General features: G+C 42.1%; 1 protein-coding gene and 1 pseudogene across 15 annotated transcripts in view; one reads left to right on the forward strand and one right to left on the reverse strand.

The window, feature by feature from the left end:
* On the reverse strand, positions 1 to 19,142 carry LOC106829146 (B-cell lymphoma 3 protein-like; annotated as a pseudogene).
* The window catches only part of LOC106829207 (zinc finger protein 181), a 9,549-nt gene continuing 8,870 nt past the window's right edge, over positions 18,951 to 19,629 (forward strand). For 6 of the 15 annotated variants that reach the window (XM_044760126.2, XM_070498334.1, XM_044760123.2 and 3 more), the window contains exon 1: positions 19,265 to 19,580. The gene's annotated coding sequence lies outside the window, so the exon portion shown is untranslated. Of the gene's footprint in view, positions 19,581 to 19,629 lie in introns of all 15 variants that reach the window. The other 9 variants (XM_044760125.2, XM_070498343.1, XM_070498341.1 and 6 more) reach the window with 8 other exon arrangements.

Here is a 19,629-nt window from a genome sequence, read left to right on the forward strand (position 1 = left end):
TTACTGCTGATGGAACAGCACGGAAGAGATGTACTGGTTGGATTTACGGTAGCGAGAATTGGTGAGCAAGGGATCAAAATCACCAGCCAGGAAGCGTGGAATCCACACCTTGGAGAGAGACAGAAGTCCACAACTGGAAGGGGAAACTCACATTCATTTTTGACATAAAGGGAGGAAAGAGATGGCTATTTGTGGGGATAAACTTGTAGATTGTGTGGTAGGAAGCTCAAGGAGTTCTTATCTGATCACTTTTTTTCTCTATGATATAGGAAGAAAAATATATATGAAGAATGAGGGAATTAGTGGTATGCTTTAAAAAATTGCTGTAGATATCAGCACAACTCAAATTTAGTCAGTAGTTTAGAAGGTCAAGATTGGTGAGCAGGAATTATAGTGTCAACAACGTGTCCACCGGGATGATATTTTGTAAGCACATAAAACTGCTTGAGGCAGGCAAGGATGAGCTGGAGAACTGGAGTTTCACCTGCTGGAGGGAAAATGAAACTACAACAGGGCAAGGAGCTAAGGGAAGAGTATAAGCGGAAGGGAGAACATTGAAGATTGGAAGGCCCAAATTCAGACAGAGAAACGAAGGGTTCATGAATTTTAGATTCGGACGATATCTAAGAAGCCATGTCTTAGGTGTCGTTTCAGGGAAGGAGCTGGGAGATGGGAGCCTGAGATCCTAGACTGGAGTCAGTGAATATATTACGTAATTGGTAAGGCATTTAAGATTGATAAGCTCTTGTTTCCTCTGAAATTGAACATGATGTTTCTCCCGCTAAAGCCATATTCCCTACTTTTTATGTATTCATTTATCCCATTTGGTCCTTTACCACTTAAACATCCTTTTTATCCCTTTCTGCCACAGCTTCACTTATCCTATACTGTGAAACTTACTCCCGAGTGCCATGTCGTGGCCCAGGCTCATCTGTTCTGGAGTCCTCACCACACTACAGTGCATGGATTTGTTTCTTTGTATGTCTCCCGTCAGAAGCTGTACGTTTCTGTGTTGCAAGCTGTCTGCCTGAGGCGTGCCTTAGAGGACCCTAGGATCCAGCACATTTCTTGACACATAACGGGACTCAAGGAAAATATGGTGACTGCTTGGAAGGGTCAAATACAACAGTCTAAGGTAAAAAAATCACCACCTCATCTTTCAATAATATTTTATTATACATGATATGGGATATTTGAGTCTCAATGAAATAATCACTTTGCATAAACATGAACTTTTTAACATAATAAATTATTTAATTATCCATAAACATAATTTATCTTACCAATGGCTATTTTTTAAATGTTTAATAACTTGTTTTTGTATTTACAACGAAGAGTCATTAATTCTCACTGAATTCATTTTGGAAGGAAGAGAAAAGCACGACAACAATGACAACAATGACAAATTCCACACTCCCACTACTCCAGTGAGGATCAGAGCAAGTGCTTAGGTGTGTATTCTTTGTGAAGAAAAAATTTTTTGCCAATACTTGTAATATACATATATAATTTTACATAAATAAATAGATGTGGTCATACCATATAGACTATTTATACTTTATAAAACCATTTTTCCCTCTTTTGTATGGTGAAAAGAAACTACAGTTTAATCAACTACTTACCTATTAATGAGCATTAAACTTGGTTTAGAATTTTACCACTAGGAACGGTGTGTCTTTTAGCATGCTTATACATAAGTTCTTATGTAATGGATCTTTTATTTCTGTTAATTGATTCCCAGCAATATGTTGCTGGGTCAAAGGGTATATGTACTGTAAACTTTAAAATATATTGGTTACTATTCAAAATGTCTTTGAGGACTGGCAGCTCCATCAGCAATGTAAGTTCCTATAATAGCTGTTCTTGAGTCATTTTACTTTATGACACATTTTGATCCTTGATCTAAGGGGTTATGTTATATTTCCTGCTAGAGGACAGGAAGCTTTGTTAATTCTCTTTGGAATGAATGCTCCTACGCCCCTGCGGAGGGAATGGAAGATAGCATTCCGTGGATGTAAGTAACATCCTGTCCCACTTGCCTGCAGTCTGAAAATTTAAGTTCCCCAATTTGTGTAATAAGAGCTTAAAAACTCTTATTTTTAGAAGCAGAATCTAATTTTAGGATGCAACCTAGTTGTGCTAAATACATTGTTTGAGCACCTGCCTATGATAAGGCTGGTCAAGCTACTCTTAACTATCCACCGATCAGTTGTAATAACAGAGTGTTCATTTAGAATAGCATCTTGAGTGTAGGAGTTGGAGTACATAAGTAGGAAAAGAGTTAAATTGCCCTGGACAATAGAAGGCTTTTCCCCCCTAATCTTCAAGGAGGTAGGGACAGATAGTAGCAGAGAGAAATTTAGCAGGGCTCATAACAATGAGAGGATACATGAATAAAAAGATTGAGAGGAAAGCACCAAGTTCTGCTCAGCTCTGGTTGTGAGCACTAGGATTTCTGAATTTGAAACCTCATATGTAAAAGGAATTTGAATGAGAATTCAAAACTTTGTTTTGTGCCTAGATTTTTGCTAAGTTATAAATTATTTTTGTTCTTAATTCTGTCCACAATCTGACCTGGTCATAGTAAGTGTTTAAATAGATGGAAAAAAAGAATGAATTTTAAAATGAACAATATTCAGAGGCATAAGCTCTAACTTTTATAGTGCTCCGACTAGTTTAGGGAAATGTTTTATCCTTGTGCAGCAAGTAAAGTAGAGTCTAGAGACACAGGGGTCTCTGTTGATGAGCACAGAAGGGCTGAGAGTGGGGAAACCTGCAGCAGTAAGTGGATGGTGTTCACCCACCACCAACTGGGATAATCAAAATAAGACATATAAAAGGTAAAGAATGAAAGCAGTGAGTAAAAAGAGACGAATATGCTCACAAAGATGAGGATGCTCTGAGTGGCTCTGCTTTCAGTGGAGCATTTTCTTGGTAAGAGGTTTCTGCTGTGAATGTGTGGGACATTCTGCTTTATGTCCCTATGAGATGAACACCGTGGACCATAGGCCTAAATCACAGAGTCAAAACAACGCATCATTGGAGGAAAATATCAATAAATGCAATTAGTATATAGTTCTATCAACAATTATGCCAGAACAGTATCCCAAATTCTTTTCCTCTGCGAGAATTTTGCTTTCCCTCATGCCTCGAATACACAGAAACAATAAAATTTACCAGCATGTGAAGGTTCCAGCAGAGGATAATGGAAAAGCCAATGTACTTGGGGGCTTTGACCTTGAGCTCCTTCCACTGAGAGCTGCTGGGGCTGATCGTGATGGCCTGGAAGCCATAGAGGTGGTGCCAAGTGACATCCCTCTGGCTACTCTATGAAGATAAAAAATGAGTATGCATACATATTCAGGAAACGTTTTATTCCAAAAATTGCTATTGTCTGGAAAACTCCCCTAGAGAGAAGAACCAAACAGTTGGCAAATATTAGGTTCTTGAAAATCAAATTTGCGTGCCTTAATCTCCATCCAATACAGTAAATAAAGTTGTAGTAACAAAGAAGTAAGATATTCCCTAGTGTTCTACCTCCCAACTGAGAGACAAATGTAATTCCCATGACCGGAGCACTGATAACAGTCAATCACAAGGACAACAGGTTTATTCAGGACCAGTAAATCCTAGAAAAAACATAAATGGTATACTTTATCAAGGCAATTGAAGCCCATTGGATACAGCTAGCCATTCTTCACCACTCAGAAATACCTGCTACAAAATAGATCCTTTACATTAAGGGCTTCTTAAAAGATTGAACATGAATGTCAGTTAAGTTCAAAATGTATACTTAAAAAATATGTTGTTTCAGTTCTTCAAATAGTACACATCCATATATACCTTGTCCTTATGCCATTTCTGTTCTATCTGTGTTATAATGTCCTTGGGCACTCTTCTTTGGTCAAATGTCCTGTTAATGACTAAATAATTGTTTTATAGGCACAGTCTCCTATTTGAAAGAAAATGCTGGTGTTCAAGATATAATATGGATGATCTATTTCAGGGTATAACACTAACAGAAAAATCTACCATAACCAAACTTGATTATTGAGTGCAAGAGCCATTCAATATTAGGACAGTGAAGTGGAAGATTCAGTTGCATTTCAGCAAGGAACAAGAGTATAATGACCACTATCACAGCAAATGTTCAAAAACATGAAGCCTATCCCCCAAAATAGGGCGCGAAAATGAAAATATAAAAGGTTGTAAAGCAAACCATTACTCAATTTTAATTTTAGATAATGTACCCGTCTGCTTTTTAAGCGAAGAGGGTTAAATCAAAATTTAGTAGAATTAACATATCATGCCCAAATATACAAAAAATCAATGGTTTTCATATATCTCAGCATCAAACAATATGAAAATATATTTAAAATATTTATTTCACAACATTTTAACATTTTTATTGAAACCTTGAATTACAATGACAAGAAACGTGCATTGTATAAATAATAAAAACAAAATTCTAAAGGCACTAATGGTATCTGTAAATAAACACAGACACACTGTGTCCCTGGATCTGACCATTGTTAGGAGCTCCAGTGTTACACAAGAATTGTATAACATCACTGCAATTCTAATCAGCTGTCAGAATATTTCTAAATTATTATATTTTAAATTATTTATAAAATAGACTAATAAATGTGAATTGGCAACAATAAAGATTATTTAAAGAATAATTAGGATTTCCTACTTCTGGTCTGACAGATAAAGAACTTGGAAGATGTCACTCCTACCCTTACAAGAAAAAAGCTGAACAAACTGAATATCAACAATTCTTCTCAGTTCCTTCAAAGAGTTGAGGGCACAGGGCACACCACAACCCTGAAAATTTGAAAGAGGCAAATACAAAGAATCCCAGACTACTGGGGTAGAAACCCAGGATCAGAAGCTGCCGCTGGAGCTGGCACTGGTAGGAACACTGAAACTAATTGACAAATTCCTGAAGGCTCAGTGTGGATGAGCTTGAGACCTAAAAGCTACAGGCGGCCCAGTATTAGGAAAGCCCCACAATTTCGTGAGTTTTACCCCCAGGAACCCCACGAGGTTCTCAGAGTGAAGATCAGAGAAAAATCTCCTCATGCCTCTGGCAGGGAGAGGGGAAAATTAACCATTTTGAAATACTCCCAGAGCATTCTGTTCTCCCTAACAGAAGCCTGCCCTCAAGGGGAACTATTCTACCACAGCCTAATGACCTGAGGGGAGGGAAATGCCCAACATCAGCCCCTTCTAGCCTTCCTGTCTCACCTAAGGGGGAGAAAAGCTGAGTCATTGTGAAGGTCACAAGTAGCCCAGGAGTGCTGGCTCACCAAAAGACTGAGACCTAATCATAGGACTATAGAATGCTACCTTCCCCCATACCTCACCACCACGTCAGTTGGGCTCCTGTAGTTAATAGGGAATTACAGCTGATAGAACTGAAAGTCTCAGACTTTATTTAAAAAAGAGTCTCTAGAGAACCCCTAAGCACCAGGGGAGATGAAAACAAGGAGCTAGAAGAAATTTTAGCCTTTGACATCTACAGCTACAGCAAACAGTAACAAAGCCTAATTCCTAGCCCAGATAAACATAAAACCTTACATTATGGACCCATTTACCTCAGTTCCTTTTACCTAATACATCATATCTAGCCATCGGCAAAAAATTACAAAACATGTTAAAAGGCAAAAATACAATCTGAAAATACAAAGCAAGCATCAGAGCCAGACTTGGATATTGCAGAAATTTTGGAATTATCAGGCTAGAAATTTAAAATAACTATGATTAATATGCTAAAGGTTCTAATGGGAAAAGTGGACAACATGCCAGAAGAGATGAGTGGTAAAAGCAGAGAGATGGAAACCCTAAGAAAGAATCAAAAGGATATGTTAGAAATCAAAATCACTGTGACAAAAATGAAGACTGCCTTTGGAGGCCTCATCGGTAGACTGGACAAGCCCAAGGAAGGAACCAGGGGTTTTAAAGATTTGTCAATAGAAACTTCACAAATTGAAAAGCAGAGAGAAAAAAGAATAAAAAAAGTAACAATATCTATGAACTGTGGGACAATTACAAAAGGTGTAACATATGCATAATAGGGATACTAGAAGGGGAAGAAAGAGAAGGAAGCAGAAGAAATATTTAAAGTAATAATGACCGAAAATTTTCCAAAATTAATGACAGACACCAACTCATAGATCCAGGAAGCTCAGAGGATACCAAGGAGGATAAATTCCAAAAAACATATACCTAGTTATAGTATAGTCAAACTTCAGAAAATCAAAGACAAAGAAAATCTTGAAAGAAACCAGAGGAAACCTTACCTCTAGAGGAACAAGGATAAGTATAACACAAGACTTCTCATCAGAAACTGTGCAAGCAAGAACAGAATGGAGTAAAATATTTAAAGTGGTTTATTTATGGTACAAAAATAGTTTATTACAAAAGAAATCCAACCAAAATGCCTAATAATTTACATTGTAATCACTGCCCAGCTACAGCCTGTCTCTCTCTCCTCATTGATTGGGGCAGAGGGCAGAGGGAGCAGCTCTTCCCTGGTTCCACCAGCTCTGGGAGAGGAGCAGGAAACGGATGTTGAGATAGAACTCCAGACAGGGGACTCACGCCTGAGAACAAGAGGAGTAAGAGTCTGGGTGGGGCTGAGAGGGGGTTATCTGTTCAGAAGACGGGGGTTATGGGGGGATGCCTGTGCCTCTGTGCAAATCCTCATCCTGAAGATTGGTGGCATGTGGTGGGGGGCGTGGAGAGAGGTCTTCACAGTTTCCAGGAGGGTTGACCACACAGGGCTGGGAGCTCCCTCGTCAAGAATTGGAGATCTGCTCCCCACCATCCCTCTCAGCTGCCTCCTGGATGGGGAGGGAGGCACCAGCGGGCCAGGGGCTCCGAGGACCCCAGCAAAGGGCAGAAAGGCAGGTGGAGATGAGGGAGGAAGGAAGAAACGGGGCAAGCCATGGGGAATCTTGGGGGTTCTTGCCAGGAGACTGGGAGGGTGAGGAGGATGGTGATGCAGAAAGAAGATCATTGGAGCTGAGGTGGCCACTGCTTTCCGAGGAGGTGGTGGCACTCTGATTGGGGGAGGGCTGTGGCTGTGATGCCTGAGCAGGCCACGTAGCCTTCCCCTTCAGGATGTCAATGATCCCGCGACTGCGCGCTACCATGAGCAGCGGTTGTGACAGTTCTTGAGGCTGCTGTGGACCAGTGTGTGCACCAGGGGGAGGAGCCCGCTGCTCAACTGAGTACTTCTAGGCATTCTCGTTGGCGCCATGCTGCAGCAGCTGCACCATGCTAAGGCTGTTGTTTTCCACTGCGTGGATGAATGGCAAGTGGTCGCTCTTAAAGTCCACTGCATGATGTCTGTGTGGTACTCCAGCCAAAACAGCATGGCTTCGCGGCACTCCATGTTCATGGCCATGTGCAGGGCAGTGAGCCCATTGTGATTGTGGGCCTCCAGGTCCACCAGGCCTGTCCACACTGTCCAGCAGGGCCCACAGGCAGGTCAGGCTGTGGTGCTCATGCACCAGGTGGGCTGCCATCTGGCCATGGCCGTCCAGTGTCATGAGGCTGGCACCAGGCATTACCAGGAGCCGGACCACAGATGGCAATGTGGTGATCACAGCTAGATGGAGTGGTCTCTGCCGTAGGTTGAGGTATTCAGTTCCCAGTCCCCATGCTGGAAGAGGTTGACTAGTGGATGCACAGCTGGCAGATTGGCCTGCACCACTGGGATGTGGAGTGGCCTGTCTCTGTCCTCATCTGTAGGGGTTGCCATGGCGATGTCAGCTGAAAGGGGATGTTCCATGGGGCACACCATGGGGTACAGGGGCCATATGCAGGTTCAGCAGAGGAGAAGAGGAGCCTGTGGCCGGGGTGGGGTACAGGGGCAGTAAAGGTCCCTGGCAGTAAAGCAGAGCCAGGCCATGGTGAGCTGTGGGGACAGCCGGTGTGTCCGAGCTGCAGCGCAGGGGATCTGGGGGGGACAACTGGCCCACAGCAGGAGCAGAGTGGGCCAGGGTGGGCTCCAGGTAGGGTGCCTGGAACAGGCACTTGCAGAATGGCAGCGTGGGGCCAGTGCGCAGGTCCAGGGCCCCCAGTCCATGCTGCGCTCCCTGGGCAAGGGGGCATAGGGCCTCGGGGACAGCGCAGAGTGGGCAGCAGGAGTGTTGCTTGGGTCTGCCACACCAGAGGGTGGTGGAGGAGGACCTAAAGTATTGAAAGAAAAAAATACCAACTTAGAATTCTGTATCCAAAAACATTATCCTTCAAAAGTGAAGGAGAAATACTTTCTTAGACAAACAAAACTTGAGGGAATTTATTTCCAGTAGATGTGCAATACGAGAAACATTAAAGAAGTTCTTCAGAGAAGGAAAATGATATAGGTTAGAAACTAGGATTTTTTTCCCCTACTTTTTCTCCAGCAATCCCCCCAGTATATAGCTGTATATTTTACTTGTAGGTCCTTCTGGTTGTGCTATGCGGAGGCCGCCTCAATATGGCCTGATGAGCGGTGCCATGTCAGTGCCCAGGATCAGAAGCGGCAAAACCCGGTGCCCAGGTGGAGCACGTGAACCCAAACACTCGGCCATGGGGCCTGCCCCAGAGACTAGGATCTTTATAAAGAAAAAAGAGCATTAGAGAGGGAACAAAATAAAATCTCTATTTTCCTAATTGATCTAACAGGTAAAATAATAAGAGTAGCAATGTGTTTGGTGAATGTAGCTTATAGATAAATGTAATGAACAACAGCAACATTAGAAGGGATGGGAGGGAGGAATTAGTAATACTCTGCTGGAAGGTACTCACACTACTCATGAAGCAGTGTAGTGTTCTTTGAAAGTTGACTTGGATTAGTTGTGAACGTGTATTGCAAACTCCAGAGCAATCAAAAAAATTTTTAAAGTATGACATGTTAAAAGAGAAAAGAAAATGGAATTATATAAAGTGTTCAATTAAAAGCAGAGAAGGCAGAAAAAAGAACGGAAGACAAAAAAGAAACAAAGAACGAAAGCAATGAATAGAAAACAACTATTTCAATAATCAACTCCATATGTGAATGGTCTAAATACTCCAATTAAAAGGCAGAGACATTTAATACAACTATTTCAGTAATCACTTTATATGTGAATGGTCTAAATACACCAATTAAAAGACAGAGACTGTCAGAATGGATAAACAATAATTAGATAAATGTGAATAAGAGGAATTTTGTCCTACTATTTATCAAAAGTATTCCACAAAGTTTAAATATTAAAAATTAGGGTTTATGTAAGAATAAAACACATATACTGATGAAACTGAATAGAGAGTCCTCAAATGGGAGTTTGTCTCGTGACTGTAAAGAAATAAGAAGTACGATGACCATTTTAGCCAATGAGAGTGATGTGAGCAGGTTCTGATTTGGGCAAGGCCCCATGAGAAGCGTCACGACAGGTGGTGGCTTTAATCGTGATTTGGGGGAGGGTGGAGCTCTAGACCAAACTAACGAAAATGGAAATGTTAAAAAAGACAGAAACTTCACAAATCATTCAGAGGAGTAGCATCAATACTTCCACATCACAGTTAACTCATACTCATTCCAAAGAGGAGTTTACGATTAGCCACGCATGTGGCAATTTGATGAACTGTACGTACATATCTATGGAATTTTGTAGTCATAATTTCAGTGTAGTGGAATGGAGTCCCATTTGTCACTACATATCAGAGCAATCATAACTTATGTCTGTTTCCACTTTTTTTTCTTTTTGCAAAATAGCAGGTTTGGGCTTCCTAGCCTTCAAATTTCCTCCCAATCTTTTCATTAACTTTGAAATGCATAGGCCATATGCCTCTCATCTTTCACACACAATAATTCAACTCTTCAACAGTAAAGGCATATTGTAAACCACGGAAAAGCTGTAGGTGAGGAAACTGGAAGAGAAGATGAATAACGAGACTGTAAAATGAGATTTAGAAATATTCATGAAAATCAGAGAAACCCATTACAGGAACTGTTATAGTCTTGTACCTGCTGAAGAGCCTGGATGTTTCTGCTCTCTGAAATCTGCATTGTTGAAATCACCTTTCCCCTTAAGGCTGCTTCCTTTTCTCCAATATGGAGAAACATTTTAAGAAACACAAGTGTCATCTATAGAGAAAAAAATTAGTTTCCATTAATCACACCAGGGTCTCAGAGTTAAAGTGATAAATGTTCATATTCCAACAATTTTCATCGAAATACATGATCTGAGAACTTAGCAAATTTTATATTCATCGTCACATGCATGGCGATAACAACGGTATGCCTCCTTCTGATGCTGCAAATAGGGCCTGAGAGTCTAATTACAGAACTATAATCTGAAATAACTGAAAAATCAGATTTCCTCATTGCTGGGATCTACTCCAATCATCACCACCATTGATCACACCATCAAAAAGGAGGAGTCAGAAATGGGCATGTAGTGTCTCACCTGCAAGTTCTCTTCAGAAGTCTAGTTTTTGCCTCCTTTTTGTTTAGAAGCTTTTATCAGTGTACCAGTCTCAACTCTAGCAAGCAGAGCACCTTTTCTTGATATTACAACTTATTCCTTATCCTGAAACAGAGCTGGTCTCAGCCACAAGTTCCCCTGCGTGGCTCCACCAACCATGATTTAGTAACATTCAAACACACTAGTGGAATTCCCTAGAATCTTTTCTTGCGTACTCCACCCTGAACCCCTGTGAAGGCACTAGTCTGTGCGTCCTCGCTCTCTCCCAGCTCCCCACCAGCTTCATAGAGCCTGCCTCCTAGGCACTCCTCTCGTGTGGCCCTTTGTGGTATGCAGTGACACTGTCCCTCGAGGACCTGTGAGTATAATAAACTTTGTTTTCCCTGGGCCTCTCTTATATTTCCTCTTGTGGCTGCACTTGAATGATCATCACATAAATAAACAAAACAGCAATGACAGTGCCTGCTTGGGGAGTTGAGAATAACTCTGAAAGACTGTTGTTTCCAACACCGGAAAAAATTACTAGCCATTGACACACTCTCCCAAGGGGCAAGGAGAAGCAAGATGGAGAGAAACTTTCCTGTGGTCGGTGGAATCTGAGAGGGTCTCACCTGGAGGGAAGCAGGGAACAATATCTCAGTCAGGAAACATTGTAAACTAAGGAGATGGCTCTTTGCACACTATACGCTTTCACAATAAGTTTTCCAAAATATCTTAACACATGATTCCTTAGACCCTATAGAAACATCTGTATTATGTTGTAAGGGAGAGAAATAGGATCCTACAAAAGAATCAGAAAGTGAACTGTCAGATGAGCATGGATAAAGGGAAGAATGTGGCAGTATAGAATCAATTTCAAAGCACAAAAAGAGGCTAGAATTATCAAAAGATCTTCAGAGGCTCATAATAGCCCCAAAGTAGAAACATCCCAAATGTCCATCAATTAATGAATAGATAAACAAAATGTGGTATATCCATACAATGAAATATTATTAGAGCATAAAAAGAATGAAGTACTGATATGATAATAGGATGAACCTCGAAAACATCCTAAGTGAAAGAAGCCACTCACAAAAGACCACATATTCTATGACTGTATTTACATGAAATGCCCAGAATAGACAAATCTATAGAAGCTTAAAGTAGATTATTGCTTATCTAGGGCTGGGAATGATGATAAAATTGGGAGTGAGAGTGGAGAGTGATAATGTATATAAGATTTCATGTAGGGTGATAAAAATGTTCTAATATTGTGGTGATGATTGCACAATTCCGTGAATATACTAAAAAACATTGAATTATACACTTTTAATGGGTAAATTGTATGCTATGTGAATTATATCTCAATAAAGCTGTTAAAAAAAAAAAGACCCTGGAAAGAATTTTTTAAAAAAGCCTTGGAAGTGTTCTGCATTTACTGGCCATGAAATTTCATTGACTATGGTAACAATATTCCTACAAGAGTTGTATCGGTAGAAGTCCATTGGCAGTGGGTTGCAGTCTGCATGGAGAGGGGGAAATAGAGAGACAGCATGCAGATAACTGCTTCAAGAAATGTAGCTACAAAAGGAAAAGACATTGGCTCACTCTTTTTTTCTAAAAGAAAAAGCCATTGGCCTGTCTTCCCTCCCTCCCTTCCTCCTTTCTTTCTCTCTCTTTTTCTCATTCTTTCAGACTTAGAAAGTACTTTCAACACCCCAGCAATGAGCTTCATGTAGGAAATGCAGTGGTGAAAAGAGACCCAGTTCCTTCTTTCAATAAGTTTCAGTTAAGTGCTTGCTAACAGATAACAAACTATGGTGAATAACTACATGAGTAACAAAAAGTGATGAGTGTTGAGCAAATAACTAAAATATGATGGTATTCAGAGTAACTAGACGGCACCTCTAGAGAGAGTGGTGAGGAAAGACCTATTTGAGAAGGTGACAGTAGAGCAAGGACCTGGATGACAAGAAAGAACAGCAGTGAGACCACGAGGGTGAGCTTCCAGGCAAAAGGCTTGTTTAAAGGCTTGAAGGTGGCATAAGTTTGGCTTATGAGAGGTAGAGAAGGCAGGCCATTGAATTAACATTGGTGTCTTTGTGAGGACACCACAGGAGGAGAATGGAGCAAGGAGAAGAATGGAAGGAGGTAGAGTCAAGTGAGGTTTGTGTGAACCAACATAAAGAGTTTGGACTGTATTCTTTGAGAGATCAGAAGACATTAAAAGACATTACAAAATGGAATACTTGCTATGTAGTTCAAAAATCATCTAATTTCTGTATAGAGAGTGGACTGTATGGATGCAAGAGTGAAGGCATAGAGACCAGTTTGGCAGCCCTTGCAGTGTTTCAGGTGAGAATTTGACATGGATAAATGAAGGCTGATGTCCCATTGCTTTGAGGTAGCATTGAAAACAACCCTCTCTGCTGGAATGGATGTGTGGGGAGGGTAAGCGAAGATAAAAGGGGAATAAAGGAAAATGTGTGGATGTTCAGCTTTATCTAATAGGTGGATGGTGATTCCATTTACTAAATGGTGTGACTTGAAAGAGGAGTGGGATGAGGAGACTATCAAGACCTCCGGGCGGGCCACGTGAAGCATGTGGAGTTTGAGTTGCCAATGAACAACCAAAACGAGCTGGGAGGTAAAGAGCTAGCTGTACGGATTGAGAGTTCCCAGGAGAGTAAAGGCTGGACTATAGATGAAGACTTGGGAGTCATTTTTGAAAAATGATTTAAAACACATGGAAATGCATAGAAGAACATATATAGGAAACATGGAAAATGGATGCCAAATATCAAGTTCTGTGTCCCTTTAACATTTAGAGATCAAAGAAAAGATGAAGAACAAGTAAAGGAAATTGAGAAGCAGCAGCTAGTAGGATGAAAATTGAGAAAAATGTAGTGTCATAGAACCAAGAGAAGAGATTTAAGAATGAGAAAGTGGTCAATTGTGTCAAATGTCAAGAGGCCAAGAAATGTAATAACAGAACAGCAACTCTCAGATTTAGCAAAGTGGAGGTTACTCTGACCTAGAGAAAAGCAGTCTCAGGAAAATAATAGGACTGCTCTCTGAAATGGCATAGTTATGGAGAGATTGTGAAGTGAGAATTAAAGAAGATTAATGTAGAAAAAGTTTCCAGGAAGCTTTTCTACTAAGAATAGAAGAGAAGTAGAGCATTTGCTGGAGGGAGTTTTGGGTAAAAAGAGGGTTTTTAAAAGACGAGGCTATTCCAGACACCTAAGCATGTCTGAAAGATGATGGGAAAGATCTAGCAAAGAGAGAAAAAAATGTTGATTAAGGAGAGAGAATGGCTAATTGCAGGAAGTACATGTATTGCTAGGGGATATTATTGCCTAGGTGTCAGGAAAGGGTTAGTGTTAAGAAAAGGTTAGCATTTTTTAATAGTGATGCTCCAGAGCCCACAGAGCAGTATAGTAGAGCATGGTGACAGTGCACAGAATCAGCTCAATGAGACAGATGGCAGCCATATTTGTCAGGGCTCTCCAGAGAAAACAGAACCAATAAGGGGTGTGTGTGTTCATAAATTAGATAGACAGAGACAGAGATAGAGATGTTTTTATTCTAAGGGATTGGCTCACATGATTGTGGGTGCTGGCAAGTCTGAGTTCTTGCCAGCAGGCTGGAGACCCAGGGGATAGTTGACGTTGAAGTTTGAGTCTGAAGGCAGTCTGGAGGCAGAGCTTTTTCTTTCTCAGGGAATCTCAATCATTTTCTCTTAAGATCTTTGACTGATTGTATGAGGCCCATCTACATTACGGAGGGTAATCTACTTTACTCAAAGTCTGCTGACTTAATGTTAGATGTTAATCCCATCTGAAAAAAAAACACCTCCACAGCAACAGCTAGACTGGTGTTTAACCAAACATCTGGGCACCGTAGCCTAAACAAGTTGACACATAAAATTAACCATCAGAGCAGGGTACATAGAACATTTATTGAGTACCAACTGTATGTCTGTCACGGAGGACATAAGACAGACAAAAGACCATACTGGGATTCCTCCTTCACTGAACACTCAGGAAGGTACTTGTGGCAGAGAGGGCTCTGGAAATAAGACTGAATTTAAGGTGGCAAGAGCTTTTGAGATTGGGCCCGAACTGGGCTCCTCCAAAACCTGGACCAGGGCAGCTTCTCAGAGGTGCTCATGGTGGAACACTATAGTCAATGTTTTTCTGACAATGTCCTGCTGTCCTTTCCCCCACTTAGGGAATGAGATGGACCAAAAGCTGCCTCAGTGCCCCCTAGTTGGTACAGACCACTACAGCCCCAAACGATGCACCAAAACAACCTCTCAGGCCTTTAGTTCTTCCTTCAGGAGCAGCTCTTGAACAGCAGGGACCCACCAGCAGCTCACAGGTGAGGGCCCCATTGTGGTTGTGGTCCTCAATCACCACTCGTACAGGCAGTCCAGAGCCCCACATGCTGTTTTCCTCCTACAGTTTGGGTGAAAGAGAATACACTAAAAAGGGGTCCCAGAGGCTGGGAGACCCCTTCACCAGTTACCCAAAAACTTGGAACTAGATTCTAGAAAACTCCAGACTTTGTCTTAAGGACCAAACACAGAACAGAATAGGCTTCTTCAGGGCATTCTGTTGCTACGTATCAAAGAAGCCCAGAGATGGGCAAATTCTTTGGCCAGTAATATAGAATCTGGGGACTTAACATTAAAAGAAACCCCAAATATATATGCAACAATGTATGTACAAGGATATTCTTCACACATTTAAGCAAAAATCTAAGCACAAAGCAAATGTTCGCCAAGGGGAGACAGCTTAAATCTGTTCCTGTTACGATTCTTAATATGGGACACTGTGGACATTCTAATGACAACGTAGGTGATACGTTGCTAATATAGCAAGACATTCACAATGGATTGAATGAAAAAGGATAAAAGTACACAAAATACAAATCTATATTTGTGAATAAATGATAACTTTCTTTCAATAGATTAGCATGTTAAGTCACTTTCTATAGGTAGACAGAATGAATTTTTTTTAAATTTTGCAGCAGTGTTTATTGAACTTTTTAAAAAAACAGTGACACTTTTCTTCCATCCACTTATTTTCCAAGACTAACATACATATTGGAGTTCATCTCCCCCAAGCTATTTTTTTTTTAGAGAAATCATGCAAAGTCAACAAGTAGGAAAAATTTGAGCTCTCTACATAGTAAGTCCCATGAGGGTATTCTCAGGCTTAAGGTGTAAGCGAAGTCCCTTCTTATGGAAGTAAAGCAAGGCTTGTTTCAATTCCTTTATGATCTGAGAGGGACAAAAGTGAGATGGGCACCCTTCTCCCCATCATAGCCACAAACAGGGCCCTTGACACCAGCTCTTAGTGTCCCTCAGGGAACCCAGCCAATCTACCAAGCAATGGCTGTACGCTGTTGGTCAAACGTATGTGCACCTGGCACTGCCTACTGGGTTCACCCTTGAGTCTGGTGTCAGCCTGATACTGATAAATAATCTGTGATGCAAGATGTCAGAGGTCCTCAAGAGTGGAAGGAGACAACACAAAGGTCTTGTTGGAGGCTCTGCACAGGTTCGATATTGGGCATTTTAGGGTCAGGCTTGGGCCCGATTGGGCGTGGACAGTTCTTCAAACCAGTGACAGAACTGGGACTAGACTCCTGGATTTAAAACTTTGGCGCATAGTGGGACGTGTAGGGTTATTCCAAAGTGAAAGGTAGAGGATGAGCCAGGGACAGGGACAAAGATCTCTGCCAGAGGTCTCAGCAGGAGTTTCTCTCTATGGCAAATACATATGGTTTATGATGTCTCTGGAAGCTAGAATCCCAAACTCCCTAATCACCCTCAGTCTTGGAACAGTTTCAGCATCAACATGAACTGGCTTTTCTTCTCTGAAGTTCATATTCTAAAATGTGCCCTTGACCATTCCAATAGCAAAATCATTTACTGCAAATATTGCCTAACAGAAAAGGGAAAGAAGGTAGCTCAGGGCTGGTGGGAGTGGGTTCTGCATGGCATGTAGTATTTTCCTCTCTCCTTATTGATCTTTCTTGGCCCTGTTTTCTTTCTCAAGGGACTGGCATATGTGTTTAAAACTGGCTTACTTATGCCTGTGGATCCCCACTCCATCTGCCCCTGCATTTCTCCTCCTTAGTCTCTACTCATCGGAGTGCCTCTATCGTTTCTGTTAATAATGCAAATCACAGAGCACTCACATGTTAGCGGTCCAGCATCGAAGCAATGTTAAGAACTGGCCAGACGTAGCTATTGAAACAAGAGGACTAGGCCTCCATTTACAGTTCTTCTCACCTCTTCCCCAGTCACATCTAGTTCTTTAATGTTAGCTCCCTCCTCCCCGATGAACTTAATTCATGTCCCAAATATCTGAGGGCTTATGATGGAAAGGCGTCATAACTCTTCCAGGAAGCTCATGAGGAAAAGCAGCAACAATGAAGAGTCCCTATGTAAGATTTTCTGAGTGGACTGAGCAGGGTCTTTATGTCTTTAACGTAGTTTAAAGTGGTTCCAGAGCGGTGATAATCCCAGATCTTGTCTGAAAATAAAATTATATAATCTCTAGAAAAGAAAGGCACTTTCATCCAAGGATACTGGGAAGCCTGATAAAATCTCTTTTCAAAGACAGAGAGACACACAAAGATAACCAACCAAAAACGAAAAAAAGCAAACTGAGTGAAGAAGTTAAAAAACAAATTTACAGGGGCCGGCCCCGTGGCCGAGTGGTTAAGTTCGCCTGCAGGCGGCCCAGTGTTTTGTTGGTTCGAATCCTGGGGGCGGACATGGCACTGCTCATCAAACCACGCTGAGGCAGCGTCCCTTATGCCACAACTAGAAACACCCACAACAAAGAATATACAACTATGTACCAGGAAGTCTTTGGGGAGAAAAAGGACAAAAATAAATAAATTAAAAAAATAATAAAATAAAAATAAATTTACAAAGAGATTCATAAAACCTTGAGTTATTGGTACTATCAGATGCACATTATGGATCAACTGTGCCTACAATGTTACAAAAATCTTTGAAAAATTGAAATAAAAAAAAATCCCCTGGAAAGGGAATCATGAACAGGAAATAGATCAGAATAAATTATCCAGAATGCAGTACAGAGACTGAAAGATGGAAATTACAGAGGAGAATTTAAGGCACGTGGAGGATAGAGTGGAAAGACCTACTTTACGGCTAATTGGAGTTCACAAGAAGAGGAGAGGGAAAGAATGGGGAAAGGGCAGTATATGAAAAAAGAAAAATGTGCTGAGCACAGGAGGATGCCACTTCACAGATTCAAGTTGCTCAACATATCCCAAGCGGGTGATAAATGGGAGAATTTAACATCCTGAAACATACAAAAACTGTAGAAAACACATTTGGTTACTGAATCCAGTTCAAAGTCCAGGATTCTAAAGAGAAAGTAAATTTTAATATCCTAGTCCCCCTTTAACATCTTGCATTTTTCTATGTAAGTTGAGTTTTAATATTAAAAAGGCCTTTGTTCTAAATGAACATCGACCAAAAGACATGCAATTCTCAGAGAAGGAAGTACTAAAGCCAATAGACATATGAAAAGATTCTCAATCTTATTAACAATAATTGAAACGCGAATTTAAACCACAATGAGTTATAATGTCACACACAGCAGACTGGCAAAATTTGAAAGTTTCACAAAATCAAGAGCTGGCACTAATAGTTGGCAACCAAAATAACTATGAACTATGGTAGCAGCGCAAATTGGTACAACTGGAAGACAATTTGCCATTGTACAATAAAGACGTAGATGGGAATACACTTTGCACTGGCAAATCTTTCCTTGTTACATACTCTAAGCATGGAGAGGAATCTAGCTGATGTCACAACGTTTGTTAAAACTGCTGCTACAAGAATTAAATTCCACAGTCACAAGATGTACCAAAGTGGATGCACTAACGAATCTTATGCACATAAGTCACACGACCTCTTCAAGAAAATTCATAGTCATACTTTTTATAATTTTAAAAAATAAATAAAATTAAATTTAGAAAAGAAAGTAAAGGGAACAACCCAAATAGACACCAACAGTAGATTGCTCTGGCCTATGCGCATGTGTCCAGCGCCCATTTGCCTGGGCTGGACAAGGACACAAACTAAGAAGCGCGTCTGGGGACAGGCGGGTCAGGCTCTGTCGGTTACGGGAGCGATTCTTCCCAGGACTGAGGTCTTTGTCCTCAATGAGCTCCCTTGAGTCTGATATTTCTGATCCTTTCGAGGGCGAGTAACACTTCAGAGCAGCCGTCAGTCACACCGATGACGTGACCGCATGAGTTGCCGGGAAGTGTCGCTTGTTCTCAATTATTGTTGTGACACCCCAGACACATGGCATTTTGGGAAATATAGTCCAGGGCAAGTGGGCGCCAAATGCTGCGGGCACATACGAGCTGGACAGCGTGGAGAGGGTTTCGGATGAGAGGACCCTTCCGGGGTAGAGGCCAGTTCCTGTCCGGTAGCAGCAGGGGCCGCCCGTGCGCGGGCAGAAGAACCTCTGTGCGAGCGAACGAATGACCCGGAAGACCTTTCGCGGCCGCATCATCTTCTGGGAAGTGTAGTTTTGTGGTTCGGAAGTCATTGTCTTCACAACGCCCGTAGAGGGCTGCCGTTGGTTCTGGGAAGCAGAGTTCTCCAGAGACGACTGTTGTCCTCTCGATACTTTGCATCTGTGTCCTGCTTGAGCCACTCTGCGACGACGGCCCCAGGCGCTGTGGTTTCCTAGGGAGCCCGGGCCGTTTTTCTCGCGGTGCGCCGAGAACGCGTGCGGCCGCGGAGACTTCTGGGACGTGTGGTTTTTCAGGAGGCTACCGTGCGAGGCCCCGGTAACTTTTGTTCCTGAGGCGGAGTCGCCTTAGAAGTGCTGCTCTGGGCTGGGGCCCTCGCCCTTGGTCCACCCCGCGGTAGCTTCTGGCCAGCCGGCGGGTTCTCCGTCCTGGAACCTGGGAGGCCTCTGGGCAGGGCGCTTCCCGCGGGGGCAGCGGCTATCGTCCGCTCGGCGCGACCCGGCGCGTCGGGTCCTCGGAGGTGCCCGCCTTGGACGCCTCGGGGCACCGGGCGAGGCCCAGCGCGGGCTTCGGGGCCCGGAGGTCCCGCTGAGGAGTCAGGCAAGTGTGGGGCCCGGCTGGCGGCCGGCGGGCCTCAGGCCAGCGGCCC

The sequence above is a fragment of the Equus asinus genome, chromosome 26, assembly GCF_041296235.1.
Source record: "Equus asinus isolate D_3611 breed Donkey chromosome 26, EquAss-T2T_v2, whole genome shotgun sequence".
Classification (NCBI taxonomy): domain Eukaryota; kingdom Metazoa; phylum Chordata; class Mammalia; order Perissodactyla; family Equidae; genus Equus; species Equus asinus.